Source organism: Microcaecilia unicolor, chromosome 5 (genome assembly GCF_901765095.1).
Source record: "Microcaecilia unicolor chromosome 5, aMicUni1.1, whole genome shotgun sequence".
Taxonomy (NCBI): Eukaryota; Metazoa; Chordata; class Amphibia; order Gymnophiona; family Siphonopidae; genus Microcaecilia; species Microcaecilia unicolor.
This window is the reverse complement of record NC_044035.1, coordinates 242,978,725-243,006,559: the sequence shown is the minus strand read 5'-3', so window position 1 is coordinate 243,006,559 and position 27,835 is coordinate 242,978,725.

The window sequence follows — 27,835 nt, the reverse complement described above, 5'->3', positions numbered from 1 at the left end:
CCAGCTGGTGCCAGACAAACCGGTGCCACAAGCTAGGGAGAAGAGATAAGTCTTCAAATATGACTTAAGCTTGGGGTACAATTTCTCAGCTCTAATAGTGGGTGGAAGGGAATTCCAAAGGGAGGATGCAATAGAAAAGAATGCAGAGTAATGTGTACAGTTAAATCTACACGTAGGGGGGGGGGGGAGGTTGACAATTGGTCGCCAGTAGAAGAACGGTGGGTATGGGGCAGCCGGTAAGGGGCAATAAGAGAAGAAAGATAACACAGGACCCATGAATGAAGGACTTTATGAGTCATTGTCAAGTATTTCTGCTGAATACAATATGGGATAAGAAGCCAGTGGTGTTGTTTCAGGAATATTTATCTTTCCCCACATTTATAGCCTGCTTTAACCAAAGTGAGTTACAATCAAACATACATAATTAAAATTCAAACACATAAAACCACAGCAATCACTATCTAATTCTTCATATTTAAATGTTGGCGTTTGCACACATATGTGTACACATACAGTATATGCTAGCATTCTGGTCATTTACATATGTTCCTGGAGCCAAGCTATGTATGTGAATAAATGTCAATTTAGTGGGGCCAGTTGGCCTGTCTTAAAATCACCTTCCTCAGAGTAGATAAAAAGTTTGCACAGGGTTCACAAAGCATTTGCTTTTAGTGGCACTAAAAAGGGGCATCCCTTTGGGCATGTTAAGGTGAGAGAAATAAAACAGCACAAGTGCTTTGTATTTTCCAAACTGCATGTACAATGCTAGCCCTCCTTCCTCCACCCAGACAGGATCATCAAAGCGTTGTTATTACCATCAAGAGTTTCGGATCATGAGAGAAATGAATTGCTGCTATGGATTCTGAGCTGTCCCTCATGTCATAGTTAAAGTTGTAGTGGGGTTCAGATAGAAAGCTTGCACTCAAGTTGGTGGAATCTGCCCTGCTGTGAACATAAACCACGATTTTGGGTTCCACTCTTGGTTATCTTTGAAATTCTGTAGGAACAATTACTATTTTGCAATTCTTTGCATAGTTCTGCAATGAAAAGAAATAAAAATTAATATATAAAACAGGGAGAAGTTTCCTTTATTGTTGCCTCTGCTGTTACTATTTTGCAGTGAAGCAGCATGTGTGATGGAAGGACATATTACTGCTGTCTCTGTCCAGTAGTGGGGCAGGGTGCATGTATGTGTGTTGTAGTTGTTAAAGAAGACTATTTTCTACTAAGGTCTAGAACTGAGACCATCCAAGCTTGTTTCATAATACAACTAACAGAAAGTCTACCCCAACCATTTTGGCTTAATGCCCATGATTACACCCTATGTTGAAAATGTTTTAAATAAAATATAAGAAGATGAATGGATTATTTTCAGAATTCTGAAACCTGAATGCCAAAATGAAATAAGCTGATTTCAGCACCAATACTCATGGACAGCGATCGCTCTTCAAAAATGTGACCTGCTGAGCAAAAAGTACCAAAAGTGGATTACAAATAACAGAGATAAAAGCTATAAAAGTTCGGAGGGGAAACTGTCATTTAAAAAAAAAAAGTTTTTTTTATACTATAGGGTCAGTAGAATGAGACTATGCTATTTTTCACAACTTTGATGTTTTCGTGTTCTATGGCCTGAAAACTGCATGTACTTAAAATAGGGTATGTAATTTCTGGGGTTAAGTTTCTCATTTTTTTAAAAGATGTAATTAGTACATACCTGAGGCTTATGCAGTTGATATCCCTTTATCTTGTGGTATAAAAAAAGTCACATAGCCCACTTTGCATACCTTTTCACTCAACAGGTCACAAATATCTGCGTGTTATCAACAACAAAGTAATATAAAATATAATAGCAGATAAAGCCCTGCATGGTCCATCTAGTCTGCTCAATAAAGTGGATAGCCCGACTTTTATAAGAGAAAAGAAGGCCACAGCCTGGGATGCACCCAAGTACTTGCCCAGTGGCAAGCCCAAAAGGCCCAACTCAGCATGAACCAGTCACCCTGCTCCCCTACCACATTAACTTGCCAAGTTGTGGGTTGGTGAAGGGGTGGATAGTGGCTGTTGCTTGGCAGAGGCTTAAGCTGATTTCCAATCCGGCAGCAGGAAATCCTGCCACTGACCATTCTTGATGAATGAGATCGGGGGGGGGGGGGCATGAGGCTGGGCACAGCAGCCACTTTCCCCCAGATTCTATATAAGTCACCCAAATCTGGGTGCAGATCCCAGATCCACATGCAAACCAATTACTTAATAATCTGTTAACAATTAATAAATGGTATTAAATGGCACTCATTTAGGTTAAGAACAGCCATACCGGATCACACCAATGGTTCATCTAGCCCACTATTCTGCAATTCAGGTCATAAGTACCTGACAGAATCCCAAATAGTGGCAGTATTTATGCTACTGATCCCAGGGACAAGCAGTGGCTTTCCCCACGTATATCTCAATAGAAGATTTTGGACTTTTCTTTCAGGAACTTGTCCAAACCTTTTTAAAACCCAGATATACTAACCGCTGATACCACATCCTCTTGCAATGAGTTCCAGAGTTTAACTATTTGTTGAGTGAAAATAGTTCTCTTGTTTAAAAAGTAGTACCATGTAACTTCCTTGAGTGTCCCCTAGTCTTTGTACTTATTAAAAGAGTAAAAAAATGATTTTCCATTTACCCATTCTATAGCACTATTTTGTAGACCTCAATCATACCCCCCCTCAGGCATCTATTTTCCAAGCTGAAGAGCTTAAGCTCTTTAGCCTTTCCTCATATGAGAGGAGTTCCATCCCCATTATCATTTTGGATGCCATTCCTTGAACCTTTTCTAATTCTGCTATATCTTTTTTTAAAGATTTGGTGACCAGAATTGCATACAATACTCAAGGTGTGGTCACACCATGAAGCAATACAGAGTCATTAAATATTCTTGGTCTTATTTTCTATCTCTTTCCTAATAATTCCTATCATTATGTTTGCTTTTTTTGGATGCCGCCACACACTGGGCATAAGATTTCAGCATATTGTCTTCATGACATCTATCTTTTTCTTGAGTGCTATTTCCTAAGGTGGATGTTAGCATCAAGTATCTATGATTTGGATTATTCTTCCCAATGTGCATCACTTTGTGTTTAGTTTTGTGTCATCTGCAAATTTAATCACCTTACTCGTCATTCCCACTAATAAATATGTTAAATAACACCAGTCCCAGATTAGATCCATGGGGCACTCCATTATTTACCCTCCTCCACTGAGAAAAAATGGCCATTTAACCCTACTCTTTATTTTCTATGCATCAACCCAATTCCTAATCCATAGCAGAACATTGCCTCCCTCTCATGACTCTTTAATTTTCGTGTGGATTTGTCTTGTGTCCTATTCTATAACATGTGCATCTCCTCAAAGGGAGGCATGGCCAAAGGAGAGGCATGGGCAGGTCAGGGGAATTCCCAGAAATTAGGTGCAATGCTATAGAACAGGGTCATTTATGTGCCCAACTGCCATTAGTTGCGCACTTTAGTTTCAGCAGATGTAAGTGCCATACCCAAAATTAGACACAACCTATGTGCTAAACTAGTATTCTATAAAGGATGCTCCTCTCAGTGCACCCTTTGCAGAATACTAGCTTAGCATGAATCTTTCTGGCGCCTAACTTTGGGTGCCATTTACAGAATTCCACCATTTGCTTGCAGTCACCCCTTGCTCCTCCACACAGTGGCTTTTACAGCTGGGATGAGCCTACTTTCCACTCTAGGCTAACTCAACTGTAAAAGGGAACCACACTGTTGTCTGTGCTGTAGTCCTGTTGTACTCAGGGTGAGCCATCAGCGTTATTTGTAGCGGTAGTGATGTAACCACAGCACAAAGTAAATGCTCAGTGAGAGAAAACAAACCATGAAGCCCCTTGAGCCACAGAAAGCAACATTCTTTTTTTAATAGTGTCTGCAAACATTCCTCCTATTTTAATAGGGGACAGGTTAACGGTACTGATTAATTACAGTGTTCCTGGGGGTTATCTGAGGGAAAGATGAGAGATTGCATGTTTTCTGGTACTTGAGAGGGAGGCAGGCAGGATGTGGATTCAGAGAAGGTAGGTGGAATAGAAATCATGAACTGGCCCCCAAGAAAGTCAAAAATCTCTATTTATTCAGTCCTGCGTTTTTTGGGCGAGTTTTGCATTAATCGCTGTCAATCGCCCAAGCCCTGTAATTTATTATTAGAGATAAGTATGGACAGATGCTATTACTTTCTCACCGTGTTCCAAAACATGGCATGCATTGATGCTTAGATTTATAGCAGATGCATTATTCAGAGCTTTGAGCCTGGGACAGCTGCACAGTCAGGGTATAGTGAGTTTCTTATAGAGCCTTTTATCTTTTTTCTATACTTCTTCCTACTCATCTTCACCTCCCCCTCCCCCTCCTCTCACGTTAAAAGGCAAAATTTCAGGCAATTGGCACTATCTCACCCTGGAAGTCAATACAACATACAGACTTGGATATGTTTGTTTTTAGTTCTGATCAGTTTGAATGTGATTTTGAAAATATTAGATCTTTAGATTGCTTGATTGTATCTTTTCAGCAACTTCCAGTTCAAATCATGCTACTTACTAATTAACATCACTTTTTAACATGTTCATTTACTGCACATCAACAAAACTAGGAAGTAAAAGATTCTCTTTTTACTCATGTCTCATCCCCCAGACATTGATTATTCTATTGTGTGAGATCAACTCCTGGAAGAATCATCCCAGTGTTTTCATTTGGAAATGAACTGTGGGCCCCTCCCCCCACAGTTCCTCTTTAACATTAAATCATCAGACTTTGAAAGGGAACAGATTGTTACGCAGTTATTAATGGCCTGGTGTGCTTAATTAAAAAATAAAGTGATATGAAGCTTAGTCCTTGGCTATGCAAAGCACACTTTTAGCAAAAATGAGGGAGGCATTCCCGGGAGCATGTTTCGGCCGGCGATGAAAAACAACAGATGCGGCTTGGATTTTCAAATCTGGGTGCATTATATTTCAGCACAAATCTACCCAAAGGAGATGTAGGTATATGGTTCACAAGTCCTTTTGTAGCCAAGAGCATTTTTCAAAATTAGGTACAAGGTACTCAGGCTTTTTAAAAATATAGAGGTCAATATTCAAACCAGTTTCCGGCAGGAAAGGCTCTTGCACGATTAAATCACTTGTGTAGGACGATCCGGAGATGGTGCTGCTGAATATCCTCTCTAACTACTTAAGTTGCATCTGGCAATGTTGTGAGTAGTATGGGGGCAAAGTCAGGGTACAGCCAGTACTTATGTGGTTAAGTGACAATGTTCTGCATTTAACCGGATAAGGTAACCAGACTAATACCCTGTGTACCTGAATGTAACACACCTTGAGCTACTACTAAAAAAGGTGTGAGCAAAATCCAAATAAAGAAATAAAAATAAAATAATCGGACCACAGTCCTGTCTTTGTCCAGTTTCACTTATCCAGTTAAGGGCTGAATATTAACCTTAACCAGGTAAGTGTCAGCTATTTACATATACCTAGATATTCAGTGCCGATGCCTCGACATGGGCCAGCATTGAATACCGAGGCCTAAAGCCTGCTGCGGCAAAAAGAAAAAAATCTGCTAGTAGAAAACCCAGGTGTAACTGATCACGCTTACTTTGTACTCTCAAAGGTTTCAAATAGAAAGTATGTGTGCACTTTCCCTTTCAAATCTGATGCAAATCCTACAAGGAAAAGTACATAGTTGCATAAGCATCACCATGTTGAGACAGAAATAAGATCCATCAAGCCCACTCCAGCCTTGATCCTGATATTTTTGCCATTTACGGGACTCAGACTGTAGAAGTCTGCCCAGCATTGATCTTCCCAACCTCTGGAGCTGCTGTTATAGCTCACTCCAGCTATGAGGTCATTTAAGTTTTAATTGGATTCAATTTAGTGAATGAATTCCAGAGTTTAATTACATGTTGAGTGAAGAAGTATTTTCTCTGATTTGTCTCACTGTAGGACAGCTTGAAAACTGCCCTCTGTATGAGCTCAATTTTTGCATCAAAATAGATTGATTTTAAAATTCAAAGAAGGCAATTTATGCCCATTGAAACAGGACAAAATCTTACCAGAAATCTGAATTATAGAAGCATCCGATCAACTGATTTTTCACCATAGTCTAAAACAGTGTTTTTCATTGTAACTTGATCATTGTAATATCATCTGAAGGTATTAATCCACAAACAAACCTTTTCCAGAGACAGGAAGGTGGTAGAACTACAGGACATGAATTGAGGTTGTAGCAGGGGCCAACTCAGGGATAATGTCAGGAAGTACTTTTTCATGGAAGGAATGGATCCAAAGAAGCTTAGCAGAGATTAGGTGGCAACACAGGTAATTCAGAAGCAAAGCCAGTGCTGGGCAGACTTCTATGGTCTATGCCCTGATTGTGGCCAAATATATTTGGATGGGTTGGAGTAGAGCTTTTCAGGGGCTTTGATGACAGCTTCTGAAGTTTTAGAACAAGGGTCATGAAAATGACAAGGACAAATCAAGATCAGGTATACATATGAAGTATCACATCATACCTTATTTAATGAGTTTATCTTATTGGGCAGACTGGATGGACCATACAGGTCTTTATTTGCCATCATCTACTATCTATGGGGCTCATTTTCAAAGGAGAAACCTGCATATGGACGTTTTTCTCACAAAAATGTCCAAATTTGTATTTTTTTAACCAATATTTAGATGTTTTTCTATGAAGTCCATCAGAAATACATTTAAATCACAAGGGGGCTTGTCAGGGGCATGTTAAGGTTGGGATCTCGGCGTTCCCAACATTTGGACGTTTTTCAGCCATAAAGAAACAAAACAAAACCGTTCAGGACTAAAACTAAGTTTTTATTTGAAGTCCACTGCAGTGCCCCCTAGGGTGTCCCATTGCTCTTCTGGGATATCTGTGTGGCCAGTCTACTAAGAATGCTGGCTCCTCTTACATCCCAATGGCTTGATTTTATCCCAATGGCTTGATTTTGTGCATTTTTCACTTGGACCTTTTTTTTCTGAAAATAAACCAAAAAGATAAATGCACAGAGCACAAAATCATCCTACAAATAGCCATTTTCAAAAAATATCTATACATTTTTCAGATTTGAAAACGGCTATATTCCTCACATGAATTTTGGACGCTTTAGCAAAATGTCAAAAGTTGGACTTAGACGTCATATTGAAAATGCCCCTCTATGTTGCTATCTATCTAGGCTGTACAAAACATCTATTGAGAAAACTTAGAACTACTCAAAATACAGCAATCTGTCTTAAATGTACTTTGGGTATATTTGATAGTGTTTCTCCTTCTATGTGAAGCTCCACTGGTTGCCGGTGGAGGCTTGAATTCTTTTTAAACTTTGTCGTTTTGTTTACAAGATTCTGAGGTGCCTATCTCTGTTCTATGGGGGCCTTTTACAAAGCCGCACTAGCATTTTTAGTTCATGGTAAAATTCAGCTGGTGGTAAATGCTGAGACGCCCATGGGCATCTCAGCGTTTACCCCCAGTTGTTTTTTGCTTTGAGCTAAAAACGCTAGCGTGGCTTTGTAAAAAAAAAAAAACTTATATGTGTTTGATTATTAATATACTGGCTTCAAAATATGATACTCGTACTAGTTTAAGATTACAGCTTTATTCTCTTACCAGGCTTCAAAAATCTGGAATTCTCTGCCAACCTCGGTAATTTTATTTATCTGCTTAAGTACCTTTTCATAAATCTCTTAATGCAGCTCTATTTAGAAAGCATGTTCTTTCAGGCTAGATTAATCATAATTTTTCAAACTATTTGTTCTTCTAAGGTTTTTTAGATAACCTATTAGAAAATTGAGCTTGGCCTAACTAGGTTTTACTGAGACCTTAGAGCTTAGCTTAACTAAGCTCAACTATATTTGACTGTAACTTCTATGATTGTACTTCTTTATGACTATTTCATTATGATTTTAAGCTCCCATTCTTTTGAACTGGTCATATTCTTAAATGTAATACATTCGAAACCTATTTTAAGGTGTTGAGAGGAATATAACTCAGTGATAAAGTAATGTAAGGCCCCCACTGACCCTAAGTCAGGCCCTCTGACTCTTCCCCCCTCCCCCCCCCCCCCCCCCCCGCCAAGAGCCTTACTACTGGCACTACCTCCATTCCAGTTGTTCTGATTTTTAACCCCACCATTCAGCTCCTTGTAAGTTTCAGCCATGTTTTGCTTAAACTCCTTCACTAATCTCATAAAACTGAAAGCGTAGACTGGGCACTGAGCAGCTCAGACTTGTTGAGTCATGTGGTACCAGAAGAAAACAAAACAGATGTTCCAGAGGTAGCACTGCCAACAAATCTGTGGAGCAAATATAAGCTGATTAAAACACTGGCGGATTGAAAGGGTTGGGAGAAAGAAAGGTAAAGGCTGACTGGTAGGGATAGGGATTGGGATTAGCTGGGATGGAGCTGAAGGACAGTGTGTTGGGGAGAAGTGGAATAGAGATAGAGAATGTTTTAGGGGAGATCAGCTTAGGCAAAGAGAAAATGTGATAAAAGATAACTTCTTTTGAATTACACAAATTACTCTGAATGCACCTGAGCAGCCAGGTCAACCATATAAGAGGAGGAACTGCTCAGGACAGCTGTGTCATTAGAGGAGGATGCCCCCCATACCCCCCCCCCCCCCCCCCCCAGCCAGTGTGTTGTCTGCTTTGTGCAGCAATGATCTTGGCTCTCACACTGAACCTTTTTTTTTTTTTTTTTGCCAATATGGTCTCTGCCAGAAAACTAGTAAAGCTCATTGGTCAAGAAGCAGGGTATCAAACCGCAGTCTGCTTTTCTGGGTACCTCTAATACAGAGGTGAGCAACCTTTATACACAGAGAGTTGCATGATGTCAGTACAATACCTTGTAGATTGCAACATTATGTAATGTCAGAACTGGAAATGCATAGAGCCTCTTAGACCTTGTGTGATAAATAAATAGGTAAAACGTGAACTAAAAACAGTGAAAGCAAACTGCTAGACTGGCTATTCTGAAAATATTTGTGACATACAGTATTTAAAGTTGCCAAAATTCTGGTTTCTGTAATATACTTTCCATGGTTTCACAAGCTAAATGAAATTCAGTGGTGGGCCACAAGTTGCCCACCCCTGCCCTAAAATACAGGCATGAGGTACGCATGAAGGTAGTTGAGGCAGTGGATGCAAATATATCACATATTTATTCAAATAGGATTATGATCTAGAAGCAATATAGAAATGTTAACAACTGCTAGTAGTTTGAAGTGCTCAAGGATTGCAGTTTGACGCCCTCTTGTAGAGTAGAGCTTTCATTCAAGGTTAAATAGCAAAGTTGCCAGGTTAGTCTGTGTTGATGCATAGAAATTAAAGGTCAGTGGATAATTTGTGGGTTATACTTTCTCATTGGACTAACAGAATATATTTGTGACTAGCTTTTAAGAGTTATGTCCACTTCATTGTGTCAATAAAAAATGAGTTATGGTCTTCAAAGTACAGAGTTACAACTCCACTCGGTTTTAATGAATGTCATAAACAAATGTACATGATTAAGTAAAATCAAGGCGGCCAGCCAAGCCACTTTGTTAGTGAAACGATGTTGGGCTTAGAGGCTAGGTATGTCTCAGAAATGCATTTCATTGTGTCACAGTGTGCATACACATACAGAAGCTGTGGAGGTAATTCTACAAAGATGGTGCTATTGAATGCACACAAATTACCAAAATACAAGCATTCATGTGCAAATGTGTGCACATAAACACATACATGCCAATATTCTGGCTATGCATTATTCTGTAAACTGTTGCCTACATGCAATGGTGCACGGATTGAAGGTGGGTGGAGTCTGGGTGGACATGGACAGGGTGCACATTTGTTCGTGTAACATTTTAACAATCTAGACACAAGCCTTTACACCAGCTCTATGGCTAGTACACTGCTATGATAGAATTCTATAAAGTAGGCACTTATTCTCCCTTATAGAATAGGCTCCAGATAGGTGTCTTTTGGCATCTAAAAATAAGCACGTCTTTACATTATTGCCCTCTGTTTGTCTGAAACTCATATTTACAGACATATATTTTCATTTTTCATCCTTCATTATTAATAAAACATCTCAATGTATGACAAAATTTAAGTTACTTCCTTCATTTAATCAATGAAAACAGTCCTTAACTCTATTGTATTCAATATAGAAAGCTCTCAACTTTACTGATCCAAATAGCCAATACATTTATCTTTAAGTAGCAAATGTACAGCCAGCATCTTCAGCAATTCTCCAATAACCCTGGACCAATGATAGCCAGCATTTTGCTTAGCTGCTTTGGGGTGCAAACCATCAGGGAAATCAAGAAAGCACTTTCTCTTCTTACTACTGCCCACTGGAAGCTTAAGGGGTCCTTTTACTAAGCCACATAAGTGTCTACGCGTACCCCACATGTCCCAATTTGGAGTTACCGCCCAGCTACCGTGTGGCTCTTGTGGTAATTTAATTTTTGGCACACGTCCAATACATGCATCTGAAAAATAATTTTTATTTTCTGACGTGCTTATTGGACACGCGCCAAGTGGCATTTGATGCACATAGGTTATTACTGCCTGGTAACCGTGTGAGACTTTACCGCTAGGTCAATGGCTGGCGGTAAGGTCTCAGACCCAAAATGGATGTGTGCCAATTTTGATTTTGCCACATGTCCATTTTCGGCAAAATTTTTAAAAAGGCATTTTTTGCAGGTGCCCTGAAAAATGCATCTGTGAGTGCCCAAAATATGCGCCTACACTACCGCAGGACATTTTTCGGTGCACCTTAGTAAAGGGACCCCTAAGTGAAACATTGGCCATCATTGGTCCAGAGTTATTGGAGAATTGCTGAAGATGCTGGCTTTACATTTGCTACTTAAAGATATGTGTATTGGTTATTTGGATCAGTAAAACTGAGAGCTTTGTACATTGGTACTCATTCATCTGGACTATTGTAACTCACTCTACGCTGGCTGCAAAGAACAAATACTTTAAAAAACTCCAGACAGCCAAGAACACGGCAGCCAGACAAATATTCGGCACATCAAAATACAAAAGTGCGAAACCCCTACGAGAAAAACTACACTGGCTCCCACTAAAAGAACGAATCACGTTCAAACTCTGCACCCTAGTCCATTAAATCATCCATGGCAACGCCCCAGCCTACATGTCAGACCTAATAGAACTACCACCCAGGAACGCAAAAAAATCTTCTTGCACACTCCTTACTCTTCATCCTCCCAAGTGTAAAGGTCTGAAATACAAATTAATGCACGCATCTACCTTTTCCTATACGAGCACGCAGCTCTGGAATGCGTTGCCACGTAACCTGAAAACGATCCATGAATTGACCAATTTCCGTAAACTACTGAAAACCTATCTCTTCGACAAGATATATCACAAAGATCAACACGTTTAACTGTATAATCTCTAATATATCCAGAAATGTCTTATATTGTCTTTGCTTTAACACTATCATGTATTTCACCACCATGTAACACAAAACCCTCTGTAACCAAATGTTTATTCTCTTCTACATCCAGTATCTATGATGAATTGTAAGCCACATTGAGCCTGCAAAGAGGTGGGATAATGTGGGATACAAATGCAATAAATAAATAAATAAATTGAATACAGTAGAGTTATGGCCAACTTTCACTGATTACATGAAGGAAGTAACTTTAATTCTGTCATACACTGAGACGTTTTATTAATAATGCAGGATGAAAATGAAAAAATATATATCTGTATGTAAGGTTTTTGCCGATGATGAAGAGTAGATCTTAGTGATCACATTTAGCATTATAAATCTTTGGATTTGGAGGTCTTTTCCTTCCTTTTGTTTTTTGCTACGTCTCTATTTTTGAGTGTGTCATATTATTTTGAATTTATCATCATAGATTCTGTGACTCCACACCCATGTTTTGATGTTGTAGTTGAAACTCATATTTACCTTGATTATATATATAGCAAAAGAGGCTATGCTCCTGCCATGGAATTCTCCTTTCAATCCTCTCTTGTGTTGTAGATTTTGAAGGATGAAGGCTACACTATTATAGTCATGCCTGATTAATGCAGAGGCTGATTTCACTGCAATACATAAAGCCAGATGATGTCAGAAGAGGTCCTGCATCCTTCAAGATGATACCATCATTGGAGATTGAAGGGGAGGATGTGGGGGGAAGAGGAGGTTGGTGAAGTGGGTGCCATTTTGGAGTTGGCACCAAGTGGGAAGGAGTAAAGGTGGATCACTCCTGCCTAGCATCCACTGGACCACCAGATAAAGGGCCATGAGCCCTCGCTGAAGGACAGGGTTTTCAGGGGAAGGTCTTGATCATGAGGGACTTCAGAAAGGTTGGCTGTGATCAAGGTGGGTCTTTGGGGATACCATGATCTAAGGAAGGGGGGTTGGGGTGGCCTTCATCAAGTGGGTTATGATGAGGGGGTTAACAGGAATATCAGATCACCTACAAAATTGCTGTGTTGATATTTAAGTTTTCAGGATGGGTATCCCTGATTACTTCTCTTGTCTTATATTCCCTGCTCACCTGCTAGGGTCCTCTGCTCTCTGAAAGACCACCGCTTAGTACTACCAGCCCTAAGTTTGCCCACTTAGAAACAACAGGACACTATCCTGCTTATAATCCAACGAGAAAAACGCCCAAGTTCCGACCTAAATCGGGAGATGGACGTTTATCTCACAAAAACGAATAAAGCGGTATAATCAAAAGCCGATTTTGGACGTTTTCAACTGCACTCCGTCGCGGATGCGGACAAAGTTGATGGGGGCGTGTCAGAGGTGTGGCGAAGGCGGAACTGGGGCGTGGTTATCTGTCGAACAGAGATGGGCGCATTTCACCGATAATGGGAAAAAAGTATGCGTTTTTAGCTAGAATTTAGGACACTTTTCCTGGACCCTGTTTTTTCACGAATAAGGCCCCAAAAAGTGCACTAAATGACCAGATGACCACTGGAGGGAATCGGGGATGACCTCCCCTGACTCCCCCAGTGGTCACTAACCCCCTCCCACCACAAAAAATGAAGTTTCACAACTTTTTATTTTCACCCTCAAATGTCATACCCAGCTCCCTGACAGCAGTATGCAGGTCACTGGAGCAGTTGTTAGGGGGTGCAGTGGACTTCAGGCAGGTGGACCCAGGCCCATCCCCCCTACCTGTTACAATTGTGCTGCTTAATGCTTATTAGTCGTCCAACCCCCCCAAACCCACTGTACCCACATGTAGGTGCCCCCCTTCACCCCTTAGGGCTATAGTAATGGTGTAGACTTGTGGGCAGTGGGTTTTGAGGGGGATTTGGGGGGCTCAACACACAAGGGAAGGGTGCTATGCACCTGGGAGCTCTTTTACCTTTTTTTTTGTTTTTGTAAAAGTGCCCCCTAGGGTGCCCGGTTGGTGTCCTGGCATGTGAGGGGGACCAGTGCACTACGAATCCTGGCCCCTCCCACGAACAAATGCCTTGGATTTATTCGTTTTTGAGCTGGGCGCTTTCATTTTCCATTATCGCTGAAAAACAAAAACGCCCAGCTCACACATTGTTGAATAAAACATGGACGTCTATTTTTTTCGAAAATACGGTTCGGTCCACCCCTTCACGGACCCGTTCTCGGAGATAAACGCCCATGGAGATAGACGTTTTTGTTCAATTATGCCCCTCTATGCTTTCTTTTTCCTTTCCCTCCATATCTGGTATAATCTTCCCCTTTCCCTTTGCAGTGATCTGTCTCTCAAGAATTTAAAAGCAAATTCGAAAACCTGGCTTTTCAGGAAGGCCTTTAGAGAGTAGGGTTGACCAGGGTTCTCTTCTAGAATGTAGGGTCAAATAAATGTAACCATTTTGTTCGCTCTCTCTGTGTATTTCTGCTCCTTCTTTGAGTGATTGCCTTTCTTTCCTATCATTAAATGTTGTTTATTTTCCCTTTCTGTTAAATTATTAGTTTTGTACACCACTCTGCTCTGCCCTGGCAGCTAGGGCAGTTTAGCAAGTCCAATAAACTAACAACTAACTAAACCACCATGGTTCCTTTAAAATCAGGCCCAGGAGCATCAGGCCACTGCTTCCAGACCCGATGTTCCCAGGTACATAGAAAAACACTTCTTGCAAGGTGGCTCACAATCATCGTTATTCTTTTTCCATGGGATTCAATATCTTTCCATCTTAATAGGCTAATTCCTTAAGTTATTAAATTAAAACTTTGAAAATCTAGAACCTTATGTATGATTTGTATTAACAAGTTTCAATTGTACCAAAATACAGTGGCATAAGAATTGTACAGAAGACTTGAACTTATTGAAAGATGTTTCTGAGGTACCTCCAGAACCAGGTTTGAGAACCACTAGTTTATTTATTGATCTGTAGCTCCACTGGTTTCCTCAATAAAACCTATATTACAAAACAGAACATATAATACCTGGAAAGTCCTTTAGCGTTTCTTCCTTTCTGTGCAGAGAACTCCCTTTTCTCAAAGCCTGCTAGAGATCCTGGTGTAATCATTCAGTATCTGAAAACCCAGCATGCCCCTTCACAGGTTTCCCAGTCTCTGCTAGTAAGGTATTCTGAAAAGGAGGAGCATATTCTGAAGGCACTTTCCAAAGGAGTGATGGCAGAAAAAGAAGAGAATATAAAATCCAGCTGCTGGATGTGGGCTAGGTCATTTCCTATCTATCCCTGCAGTGTGCTGAAACTCAGTAGGAGCATCCAGGCACTGTGGAGTGGGTCCCTAGAACCAATGAGCCTAAAATTTGGGAGGGGAGGTCCATAAGAGGAATGTGCTTTGGTGTTGAGAATGGAGGATCTTTTCCGCAGAGAAGGAGACTAGCTAGTAGAACACGGAGTACTGATCAGATAAGAGACAGCTAAGACTATTGTTGTCTTGAGGCAGACTTTACTTGGTTCCTGAAGACTGAACGTTACCACCAAAGAGGAGGAACTACAAAATCTCAGGAATCTTGTAGGATTTTTTTTTCAATTTATCTTTTCTGAGATACCTGAGTCTGGACTCTGTTTAGAAGATCTCTATTGATTTATGTATGCTACTGCTGCTGGATGTCTCTAAAATATATCATTCCTCCTCTTCCATCCAACGTAGCCTCAGGGCAAAGGGAGTAAAATGGCCGCTCTCAGACAGACCCTGTGTCAAGAAGGTGAGATATCAAAGGGTAACACATGAATGATCCATATTCTCAGCCAAACACTGGACTCCAGACCCACCATAACTTATTTTAATGAAGAAGATTCTAACAACCAAAATTGTTAGAAATGACTCTAAAGTAATGAGGCTGCCTCCCCATAGGAGTAACTTATAACAAACTTCAGTGGCCTACAGTATCAGACAGCACAGTGAGTATTATTTTATTATTTTTTAAATAACTTTTCCTTCATTGAAAGTTTCATTTTTAACCAGAAACCACTTAAGGTGTGTAGTTTTAGTACAGAGATATTATATACATTAGCACTCAAAAATATTCATTTTTCATCTCGAGGGAATTTGACTAAGGATGTAATGATCAGCATATTTCCAAAAAGGCATCCACATAGATTCAAAGTACCTGGTTAATTATAGCAAAGAACCACTTCATCTCTAAGATTTTACATACTTTTTTATGATTCGTAAATATCAAGAGGCCTAGTAGTTTTCCATTTGAACGCAATTACCAATCTAACTGCTAACAATAAATAATTAAGCAAGTGATTTCTGTGTATCATCATATGATCAGTTCTATCATACTAATCCAATAATAGAGAATCTGCAGGTATTAGATCTTCATAATACCTGGTTGATGCCCGGAATGCCCTACCGAGAGAGGTGGTGGAGAAAAAAACTGTGGCGGAATTCAAAAGGCGTGGGATGAACACAGAGGATCTCTAATTAGAAAATGAAGGGCATAAAAAACAAAACTTAGAATAACCCGTTCTGCGCCTAAAGTTAGGCATGGGCATTTCTACGGGTTTTCATTGGTGTACATGGCTGCACCTAAATTATATTCATGTGGGTGGTACTATGCATATTCTATAAACAATGCCTAACTTTAGGTGCAGTTTATAGAATACATGTAGGCATGTTTCCCATCAGCGCTGATTTTTTTGGACACCAAATATAGAATTAAGCCCATAGAGCCAAAACCAAATCACCAAAGATGAGTGCCAGACTAGATGGTCCACACAAGTCCATCATTTACTATGTTCTGTAAGGGCATGAGTACATGTTTTAGTGCACAACTGTAAGAGGGGTGTACATGTAGGCACAGCATGGGAGGGACATGGGTACGGATCCTGCTTATGCACATAACTTACAAATTACTATAAGTATGCACATCCCTGCTACATTTAGGCACCCATAGTTATGCGGTAAAAGGGGGCCTACGCTGGCATGTTGTACCTGTGTAGGCACCTACGCATCTTAGTAAAAGGTGTGTTGAAAATTGGCCTGCGGTAGTATAGATGCATGTTTTGGGCGTGCGCAGAATCATTTTTCAGCACACCCATATTAAAAATTCCTTTTTTAATTTTTGCCGAAAATGGATGTGAGGCAAAATGTGTTATGATTCTACTGAGATGGGCAGGGGAATGACTGGGACTCGCTTCTGATTAGCCTGTCAGGGACTGAGCTGACGTCTGAAGCAGCAGACGTCAGAAGTCAGACCTATTTAAACTTATCTCTCCCTATAGCGTAGGCTCTAGCATTAATTCCTGTCAGCTGAGCCTGGTTCCCTCACTCAGTCTGTGCTTGTGGCACAGTGTGAATTCTTTGGAGTTTGCTTGCTCTTCTCATTGCTTGTGGTTTGGTGTGTGCTGGTTGTTACCAGAGTGTCCTTGATTGCTTCACTGCACTGCACCTGGCTCTGTCCTCTGCCTGACTCTGTTGTTGTTTTGTCAGTGGTAAGCTCATTCCTGCTTTGTTTGTTTAGTTTCCCTTTCTTCAGTGTAACCCTTTATGTGCAGAACTTGGTATTTGCCTTCTGTAAGCCCTGCCTCTGTTAGGCAGCCTTTCTGTCCATAGTAAGCTCATTCCTGCTTGCTTGCTTGTTTGCTTAAGTTTCCCTTTACTTAGTGTTAACGTTGCCTTCTGGGAGTGCTGCCTCTATTAGGCAGCCTTTCTCTGGTGTCTGCCTTATACCTTTCTGTACTCTTGTCCTTGTTTGAAAGCAGCCTTTTCCTTCAGCCTGTTTTTCCCTGTTTAGCCATTCCTGTGGAGCTTCGCTGTAGTAAAGTCCATGTTTATAGTGTCCCATTCTGTCTCCGGCTTTCCCTTTTTCCCTGTGGGCTTTGCCCTCGCTACCTGAGTTTCTATGTAGCCTTTTTTGTATTCTCTCCCTCTGGTCTTAGGCTGTATCTGCCAGTTTTGTCTGTCGCCCTTCCCTTTGTGTCAGTGGCTAGCGCTGTATGCGTTGCTTGAGCTCCAGTCCCTTCAGGGACCCCTCGTTCTTTTCCCTTCCCTATTGTATGATTCGGTTCCAGTTCGGCTGTGAGGCCCGTATGCTTGGACTCTATATGAATGGGTACTGGATCGGCCTTGCGGCCCGTCTGAGTGGTCTATCTCCCTTTTCTGATGGTGCTTGTTGATTGTCCTGAGTGTGCGAGGCTTTGTGGCCGTGGTATTGCTTAGCACCTGTTTGGTCTACCCTAGGCCTTGGCCAAGATCCTTCCTAAGCCTCAGCCTAGGCACAAGGGCTCATGATCAGATTAACAAAATGAAAATTGTCGCACATCTATTTTGGGTCTGAGACCTTACCACCAGCCATTGACCTAGTGGTAAGGTCTCACGTGGTAACCGGGCGGTAATGGTCTATGCCCGCAGAATGACAATTACTACCCGACTACTGCCCACACGGCAGAAAATAAAAATATTTTCCAACGCGCCTAGTGGATGTGTGTCAAAAATGAAATTACCGCAAGGGCCACACGGTAGCCAGGTGGTAACTCAAAATTGGTGCACGTTGGGCATGCGTAGGTGGCTACACGGCTTAGTAAAAGGGCACCTTAATTTTTTGTGAGGCTATACAGGCTTGGCATTCATTACCTAAGGAATTAAGATGTATTAGCTCGTATCTTCTATTCCAGCAGAAGTTGGACAAATTTGTTTAAAAAGTACTTATTCTAAGTTAACCTGCTTGTCTTTTGTTTTTATCCGAATGTAATCCTATTTGGGCCTAGTTGTAGGCAGACTATAAATAACACATTACATTAGAGAATAGTGACTAAAGGGCCCTTTTACAAAGGCGCGTAGGCTCCTATGTGCATCCAACACACATCAAATTGGCACTACCACCCAGCTACCACATGCCCCGGGCAATAATTCCATTTTTGATGCATGCCCAAAACAGCGGTAGAAAATATTTTCTACCGCTTGGCGCTTACCCAGCAGTAATCAGCAGTTTAAGCGTACTGACCTTTTACTGCCCGGTTAGCGCGTGAGACCTTACCGCTAAGGCAATGAGTGGAAGTAAGGTCTCAGCCCAAAAATGGACGTGCGCAGGTTTTAATTTTTCCACACAAACATTTTCTGGCACAAAAAAAAATGCCTTATTTCCAAGCACGCTAAGCAAATGGACCTGCACATGTCCAAAACACATGCCTACACCAGCGCAGGCCACTTTTAGGTGCGCCTTAGTAAAAGGGCCCCTAAGTGCAGTTATGCACGTAACTGCCATTTACCCCATTTTGGTGCTTAAATTGCATTTGAGTGCCAAAAGTGATCAAATTGGCACCTAACTTGTGATGCACTATATAAAATTAGAGGGATGGCAATTGCCTTCATTCTTCTATAGTCCTATGTACCCTCCCCCCTCAACTGTTTTGGAACTGCTCCTTTTATCCCCTATAATTTTAATTATTTTAAGAGGATATTTACAGAATTCCCCCTTTTTTGGCAGCTTGACCATGAGCTAGAGGATAATCAAGTTTTTAAATAAATTGAAATGCGCCCTTATGAATAAGAGATCCCCCAGGGCAAGAGCGACTAGGGAATCACTCTTACTGTCATCGTCGTCGTCCCTCCCTCCCCCCAGATATTACCCAGAAAGTGCTGGGGAAGTAGGGAGGTCAAAGAATTAGAGGGGTGCTGGTAATCTAAAAATTAACAAGTAGAGGTTTGACGATGGGGTCTTAAAGGGAGCTCAAGAGCACCCCCAAATATGGATCGGGGTGGGAGACAATTGTTTACAAATGGAAGACACCTTAAAGAGCATTCTCTAAAGAGCTGATACTCCTGGGTGAAAATTAACAGTAGATTGCAAAACTTAATGCAAGCTGTGTTTTCCATGTTGCATAATAATGAACTACAGTACTCATTATCATTTATTATACACTACATTAAAAATTCCTACATTGAGCTGCGTTACAAGCAAATATTGCACATAATTATCAATTCATGTGCATTAATTGCAAAATAGCAAGTTATTGTTATAATGCCAATTTAAAAATAAGCCTTTCAGTCTATGCATATAATGGTCCTAGAAGACTACATGACTTTGATCTTAATAAAATTCTTACTTCCCTTAAATTAATCTCCTCAGAAATCTCTGTCGGAGCTTCTGAGAGTATGTTAGGGATTCCACTTACCCCCCGCTTCACACTTTTCCATTTGTGAATAGTTTCATTCTGATCTTTCTTTGTGAGCACAGTAAATATTAAAATCCATTTTGCACATTTCCATCTGGATTTTTTTTTTTTTAGAACGTATTCTTTAAGGTACCTGTAGGAGCCCCCTCAGAGGGGACAGAGGATTATCCATGAACAGGTGCATAATTAATTTGTAGTATCTATGTCTACATTTGTATTTTTCTCCTCTTAACTTCAATTCATGACATACAGACTGTAAAAGATTTCTCTCTAGTGAGTTATACCATTATGGATAGAATATTAATAACAGCCAGAGTATGGAAACCGGGAAAAAGAATTCAGGAGGCAATAGTTATCTTTAAAATAAAAACTCCCATTAATGGGCAATCCAGTAATGAGTACTTATGTACAAAAGAGGAATGATGAAAATTAAAGGCAAATTGCCCATAAAATCAATATAAAGTGGTTGCAACAGTATCATAACACTTCATCAAAGAAGTTCTAGGTCTCCTTTGGATAGTTTCTTATACTTCAAATTCCAACATTGTTGTACTCTCTCATTTTCAGAATGTAACTGCAAAATTTTCTTCTTACTCCTGATGATGGTACCTTCGTTATTTCTTTATCTTCCATATTTTGCTACTCTGTTGCCCTCTTCCTGTTCGTGAACTTAGAGAGGTCCTTTTACTAAAGCTTAGCTTGTGCTAAATGCTAAGAAGCTCCTACGTATAAAACGGACGTCTTAACATTTAGCGCAAGCTTCAGTAAAAGTGCATATAGATGAGCAAAGATTAAGCCCCTATCTCCTAGCCAGTGGCAATAGGGTTTCTGTGCTCTTATCCCTTTATGGTGATAGAATAGGTTAAGGATAAGTCAATGGTTGTCTGTTTGAATAAGTGATGTGGAGACTTTCTTTGCTGCATGTTGGTTACGGTGTAAGTAATAAGATCTTTCCTATCTACTTATGGAGTTCCTTGTATGAATTTATGTATTATAACTGCTGAGACCTAGAAACATAGATACATGACAGCAGATAAGGGCCAAAAGGCCCATCCAGTCTGCCCATCCTCAGTAACCACTAACTCTTTCTTTCCTAAGGGATCCCACATGCCTGTTCCACGCTTTCTTAAACTCTGACACAGTCCCCATCTCTACGACCTCCACCAGGAGGCTATTCCACACATCCAGCACCCTTTCTGTGAAAGAGTATTTTCTTAGATTCCTTCTAAGCCTATTTCCTCTTAACTTCATCGTGTGCCCCCTCATTCCAGAGTTTTCCTTCATTTGAGAAAGGTTCACCTCCTGTACATTAACGCCACTGAGGTATTTAAAAGTCTCTGTCATATCCCCTCTTTCTCGTCTCTCTTCCAGCATATACATGTTGAGGTCCCTAAGCCTGTCCCTATATGTTTTATGATCGAGACCACTTACCAATTTTGTAGCCACCCTCTGGACTGACTTCATCCTGTTTATATCCTTCTATAGGTGCGGTCTCCAGAATTGCACACAGTACTCTAAATGGGGCCTCACCAGAGACAAGGGCATTATCACCTCTTTTTTTCTGCTGGTCATCCCTCTCCTTATGCAGCCAAGCATCCTTCTGGCTTTGACCGTCACTTTTTCTACTTGTTTGGAGACCTTAAGGTCATTAGACACAATCACCCCCAAGTCTCGCTCTTCTTTCGTACATAGAAGCACGTCACCCACTATATTGTAGCGTTCTTCTGGATTCTTATAACCCAAGTCCATGACCCTGCATTTCTTAGAATTAAATCTTAGTTGCCAATTATTGGACCATTCTTCAAGTTTTGCTAGATCCTTCATCATGCTATTCACACCCTCTGGGGTGTCCACCCTATTACATTATGTCCACCTGTTAAAGCTAGGTGGTATATCCAGTTTTAATAAGCTAAACTATTACCTCCTGCTACTTAAAGTAGTAAGCACTCACTCACTCAACTGACTCCAGTTTCGTTTCTTCCCTACTTGGGCTCTTAGAAGTCAACAGCTTCACTCTGAGTTCACTATGGCTGAGGTATAGGATCCAGTCTCCCTATGACTGGATTTTCTTTCTTAGGGCACATGATGCCTCAGAAAAGCAGCTGTGAGTTAGGCTGGCTTCCCCTAATCAGTTCACTTAATATTGGAACAGCTCTCTCTTTCTTGGTTGCTGTTCTTGATTCCTCCCTTTCCTTTAGTCTTTAGTGCAAGAACCTAGGGATCTAGTGGGCTCCAGGGTGGTTTCACCACATACTGCTCCTCTACATGTTCCTTTTCAGACACCCTCTGAGGGAGGAAGACCTGGCTCCTCTCTTGTACTTATGTTTTTATACTTCCCTCCAAAAGGTCAAGCTCAGATACTATTGGGCCATTTGTCAGAAAAGACCTCCTACTATTCAGTTTGATTGGCGCCTTCTCTGGAGCAGGGACCCAGAATGTTCCTCTTGCAACTGCATAGGAAGGTACATTTTGGTGTCCTGTTACACACCTTTTAATGTTTGCAAATAGCATAGTTTGTGAAATTAAGACCATTATTTTAGAAACATACCCATGCATAAATGGCACCATTTACACATGTATATCATGGATATATGTAAAGACCAATATCAGAAAGCCTCTATTTAGACATGGATATGCTCACCATATACAGATTTCAAAGGGGTGTGGTTTAGACATGGCTTGAGTGGGACTAAAATTTACAAAAAGAATACATATGTATAAGGGAAAATTCCCATGTCGGGATTTACACCTGCTCAAAGGCACATACAGGTTTTTAAAATGCACTTGCTTGAGCCATGGCTTTACACCTTTAATCCCATATGTCCACCTCTGTAATAAAGCTATGCTAAAATTGCAGCCCCACTACTTGATTGTAAAATGGAGCAGCTACACATGGAAGTTGCATACATCTCCAAATGGAAGCTGCTGGATTTGTGCCGTTCATTTTTTCAACAGTATCTTCATTAAAAAAATAAAAGGTGATCCTACTCCACCTACCAGCTCATATGCATGGAATCCTGAAGGTATTTTAGAAAAAGCTCTGTGTCGGCAGATCCTTTTGTAAAATACCATCGAAACTGAGCACATCCCAACTTGGATGTCTCAATTCTGTTCTCTGTGTTCTATTCAGCACTATCTAACCAGCCGGGAACAGCTCCTGGTCGGTTAAAAAGCGCTTAACCGGCTATTCGTGAATATTCAGTGGGAAATAGCCAGCTATCTCCCGCTGAATATTCCTGGTCAGTACTTAGTGGATAACCAGTTATATCATGCAAGATAATCAGTTATCCGCTAATATTTAGCGCATCACCAGCTATGTTTGGTGGCCAAATTGGGCTGCCGAAATAGCAGGCCTACCTTTGGCCAGTTTAAACGTAACCGTCCAGCTCTGAATGTCCTGCATGCACGTCAGGAGTCGGGACTAACAGAAACAGATCAGCAAAAGCACCGGAGACCAGCGCTGAAGAAGACTTCGGCTAAGGTACCTGGCAGGGGAGGGTCGGCGGCGGCGGCAGGGGGAGGGGGATCAAAAGTGGTGGGGTGGGTTGAAAGTAGAGGGGGTCAGGGCTAAATCTGTGAGGGCCCATGCCCCCATGGCCCCATCTAGCTACACCCCTGCTGAATATGAGCCCCAATGTTTCTATAGCAGGGCATAAATGATAATGAAATGATTATACAGATGAGAAAACAGACCTAAAAATAGAGAGGGTAAAATTTCTATAACAAACCAAGGAGCCATTTTACTAAGGCACGTAGGTGCCTATGTGCATCCAATGGGCTTCAATCTGGAACTACTGCCCGGCTACTGCGTGCCCCGGGCGGTAATTCCATTTTTTACATGCAACTGATACGTGCGTGCTGACGATTACTGCCCGGTTAATGCGTGAGACCTTACCACTAAGTCAATGGGTGGCTGTAAGGTCTCAGACCCAAAATGGACGCGCACTGATTTTTATTTCATCACAAGTCCATTTTCGGCAAAAAAGGCCTTTTTTGCAGGTGTGCTGAAAAATGGACCCGCGCACGTCCAATACACACATCTACACCAGCATAGGCCATTTTTCAGCTCACCTTAGTAAAAGGACCCCCCAGATATTGAGATATTATTTATTCATTTATGACAATTTTATCCCACATTATCCCGAAAACAAGCTTGAGTTCAATGTGGCTTACAGTTTAGATTAAAAATACAGAGTTTGAATTTCAACAATAGTGAAGTAATATGATGAAGTGGCTGAGAGTAACAGATTAGCAAATAAACTACAAATAGTGTACATATTGATAGATTTGCAGTACAGAAAAGAAACAACATTATCAACTGGTTATTTTGATGTTAACTAATGTAATGAATTCTGGAATGAATTGGTAAAGAAATGAATTTTTAGCAATTTTTGGAATAGATTTTGGGAGAGAGTTCCAACATTTGGTTCCAATATAGGTGAAATCAGCAGAAAGTATTGATTTATATACCACGTTTTTATATTATAAGATGCTTAGGGACAAAAATGACCATCCTGTTTGCATATTCATTATGGGTATCACAAAAACCTGACTGGCTGGGTGTGACCCGATGACTGAGTTGAGAACCCCTGGTTTAGGCCTATACCAAACATATAATCTATATGTTCACAACAGGATGTGTGGCATTCTCATACTATTTTACAAGAAGCTCTGTCAAACATAGAGCCTCTTATAAAATGGGAGCAGGGTTATTCGTCCCAGACCCTCCACATCCAGAGGGAGCAGCAATTTGACAGTAAGTAGGTAGAGTGGATTAGTAGGTGGATAGAGATTTGAGTAAGTAGGGTGATAGATTCAGTGTCTATCAGAAAAACAAAACTGCACTTACATTTAGCATACTTTACTGCATCAGAAGTAATTCCTTATGCAGCTCATTATTGTGCCTTACCATGCCCACTGCACTAAAATATAAATCAACATATGCATCCAGCTTCTCCTACATAAGCACACCACTATGGAACACACTATCAAACGTCACGAAAACAATGCACGACCTAACAATCTTTCAGAAATTATTAAAAACCAATTTGTTCGAAAAGGCATATCATAACGACCCAACCTAAACACCGGAACCACACAACACAACGAAACTCATACAAGAACTTGACAATACTTAATTCTTCCTCCATGACTATCCAATGTACTCTATCACTTATGATCCTTAATGTAATTACCACTCTGTATATCTCATTCCTGAATTGGTGAACGCCATCTCGGCATTATGTAAGCCACATTGAGCCTGCAAATAGATGAGAAAATGTGGGGTACAAATGCAACAAATAAATAAATAAAATTAGTGCACTGGTTTCCTCTCCAATTGGCATAGAAGTTTTGTGTACTACAACCATTTCTGTATCAGAAATTATATTAGTGCACAAAATATCTACACTAAGGGGCCCTTTTACTAAGCCACATAGGTGCCTATGCGCGCCCAATGCATGCCAATTCAGACCTACCGCCTGGATTCCACGTGGCCCGGACGGTAATTTCATTTTTTACACACGCCCACTACATGCGCTAGAAAACATATTTTATTTTCCAGAGCATGGCGCTAACTGAGCGATAATTGGCATTGTATGTGGGATGATGATTACCACCCAGTTAACGCTTGAGACATTACCGCTAAGTGAATGGGTGGCGGTAAGGTCTCAGGCCCAAAATGGAACCGTGCCAATTTTCATTTTGCCGCATATCCATTTTCAGCCAAAAAAAAGAGGCCTTTTTTGCAGGTGCACTGAAAAATGGACCTGCGTGTGCCCAATACACGCGTCTACACCAGCGCAGGCCACTTTTCGGCGCACCTTAGTAAAATGACCCCTAAATCTGGAAAAAAAAACACTGCACTAAATTATTACATTGTCCCTTACGTGAGTAATCAGAATCTATGATGTTTTTCTTTTTCTATAGGGGTAGGGGTCCAACTTTATGCTGGAATGATCTAACAGCCCTGCTTCCAGTTTTAAAACCATCCAGCAACTCTTCCCTGTGTCATAAACTACAATTTCAATTGGTTCAGTCCCCACAAAGCCCAAAGCTCAGTTTCTTTTTTTATCAATACAACATGAAGCAGACCTACAATCTTCCCCAACTGTGGTCAAGCGATGCAGGGGAAATATGCATCAACAGCTGCCTGCAGACATCTTCTCTAGAGCACAGGTGTCTTTATGATGGAGCAGAAATGCTTGGCCGGTCCCTGTTCCATCCTAGGAAAGTTCTTTTTTTACGGAAGCTTGCCATTCTGGGAATAAGTCATGCATAAAGCACGGGAACATTATCAGGCCATGTGAAGCATTTGTATAAATGATGAAATGTTATTGTTGTAGGTGTCAGGCACACCGCTTTGATCCAATGACAGGCATCATTACTCAGTCAAGCTCACATGCCTTCAAGGTAGGCTCTTCTGATCCAAGGTCAAATAGTTGTTTCCTTTTCTCTCTTGCCTTCTGCAGACTTGCTGTACTTGTTATGCCAGTCACTCTACAATACCCACAGTGGATCAAAAGATATTTATTTAGAGATAGTCGTCATACTTAGTCCCAGTTTACTAGCTCAGAGATATACAGTGTAGTTTGCTTACTACATCTCACATTCTCCTAATGATGTTACGGCCATGATTATTTCAGGTAGAAAGATGACATTCTTAGATATAATAAGATGACATCTAGTGAAATAAAATTGGAAAGAGGGTGAATTAAAATAAGTATTAGTGAACACTGCTATAATCATTTTTAAGTAGTCTTGCATCCATCTCCAGGCATGATTTACTGTATATTTTCTTACCTGCTCTTGCCTCTAGTGACGGAGAGTCTGTCACCTCCAAGGTAAAATTTTCCAGTGCTTGGCCCCACTTTACCAATTTCAGCATTCACTTTCTAGAGGTTCCACTGGTAAAGGCATTACTTCCGTAAATGATGCAAGGCAAGAGATAGTCACATAGAAACTTGCAAATCTTGAATGAGTTCACAAACTTATTTGCTTTGAAAACGAGGGCAAGAACTCTTAAAAGCAATATGGATTTGTGCTACCGGACTCATATATATTCGATGTAGACTGGCTCCAAAGGAAAATGCTGCCCCAGATTTTACATAGATCTTCATGAAATCTAGATTTATGCCACACTGAATCAGGCAAAAATCTATTTAGTTAGATCCCATTTGAACACAATCACACATTCCCTAGTGGTGAATGTTCATGATCTTAAGATGTATATACTTTTTGCTGTGGAACTATAGATTCACATTTTACACAGTGGTGAGAGTCAGCCCGTCTAACTCCTTGTGGTCGACGGTGAACATAGTAGCATAGTAACATAGTAGATGACGGCAGAAAAAGACCTGCAGGGTCCATCCAGTCTGCCCAACAAGATAACTCATATGTGCTACTTTGATTTGTACCTGTGCTCTTCAGGGCACAGACCGTATAAGTCTGCCCAGCACTATCCCCGCCTCCCAACCACCAGCCCCGCCTCCCGATCTTGATATTCAATGCTGGGCCATTTCAGGTGACTGACATTGAATATTTTCTGACGCGTGTCAAAAATGAAATTACCACCCGGGCCAAGCAGTAACGGAGCAGTTGGGCATGCTTAGTAAAAGGATCCCTTATATGGTTAATACTGGATTGTACTCCTGTCCCTTTAAAAGTATTCTCCCCCTTTCTCCAGACAAATTTTGTTGGAGAAAAAGAGGGAGAGGCTGGAGGCCTGGCAAGCGTAAACTAACACAGGGTCCCTTCTACTAAGCCACATAGGCGCCTGTGTCGCCCAACACATGCCAAATTGGAGCTACCACCCGGTTACCGTGTGGCCCTTGCAGTAATTTCAAATTTGGTGCGCGTCCGCTACGCACATCTGAAAAATATTTGTTATTTTCTGGTGCGCATAACGGACATGCACCAAGTGGCATCTGACACGCGTAGGTCATTACCTCCCAAATTCTTTACCACTAGATCTATGGTTGGTGGTAAGGTCTCAGACCCAAAATGGTTGCATGGCAATTTTGATTTTGCCGCATGTCCATTTTCAGCCAAAAAAAGAGATCTTTTTACAGGCTTGCCAAAAAATGGATTGGTGCGTGACCAAAACCCGCACCTACACTACCGCAAGCCATTTTTCAGCACGCCTTTGTAAAATGACCCCATATTTAGCCAGTAGCACTTTATCAAACACTGCCCATTTCTGTGGACAAGTAA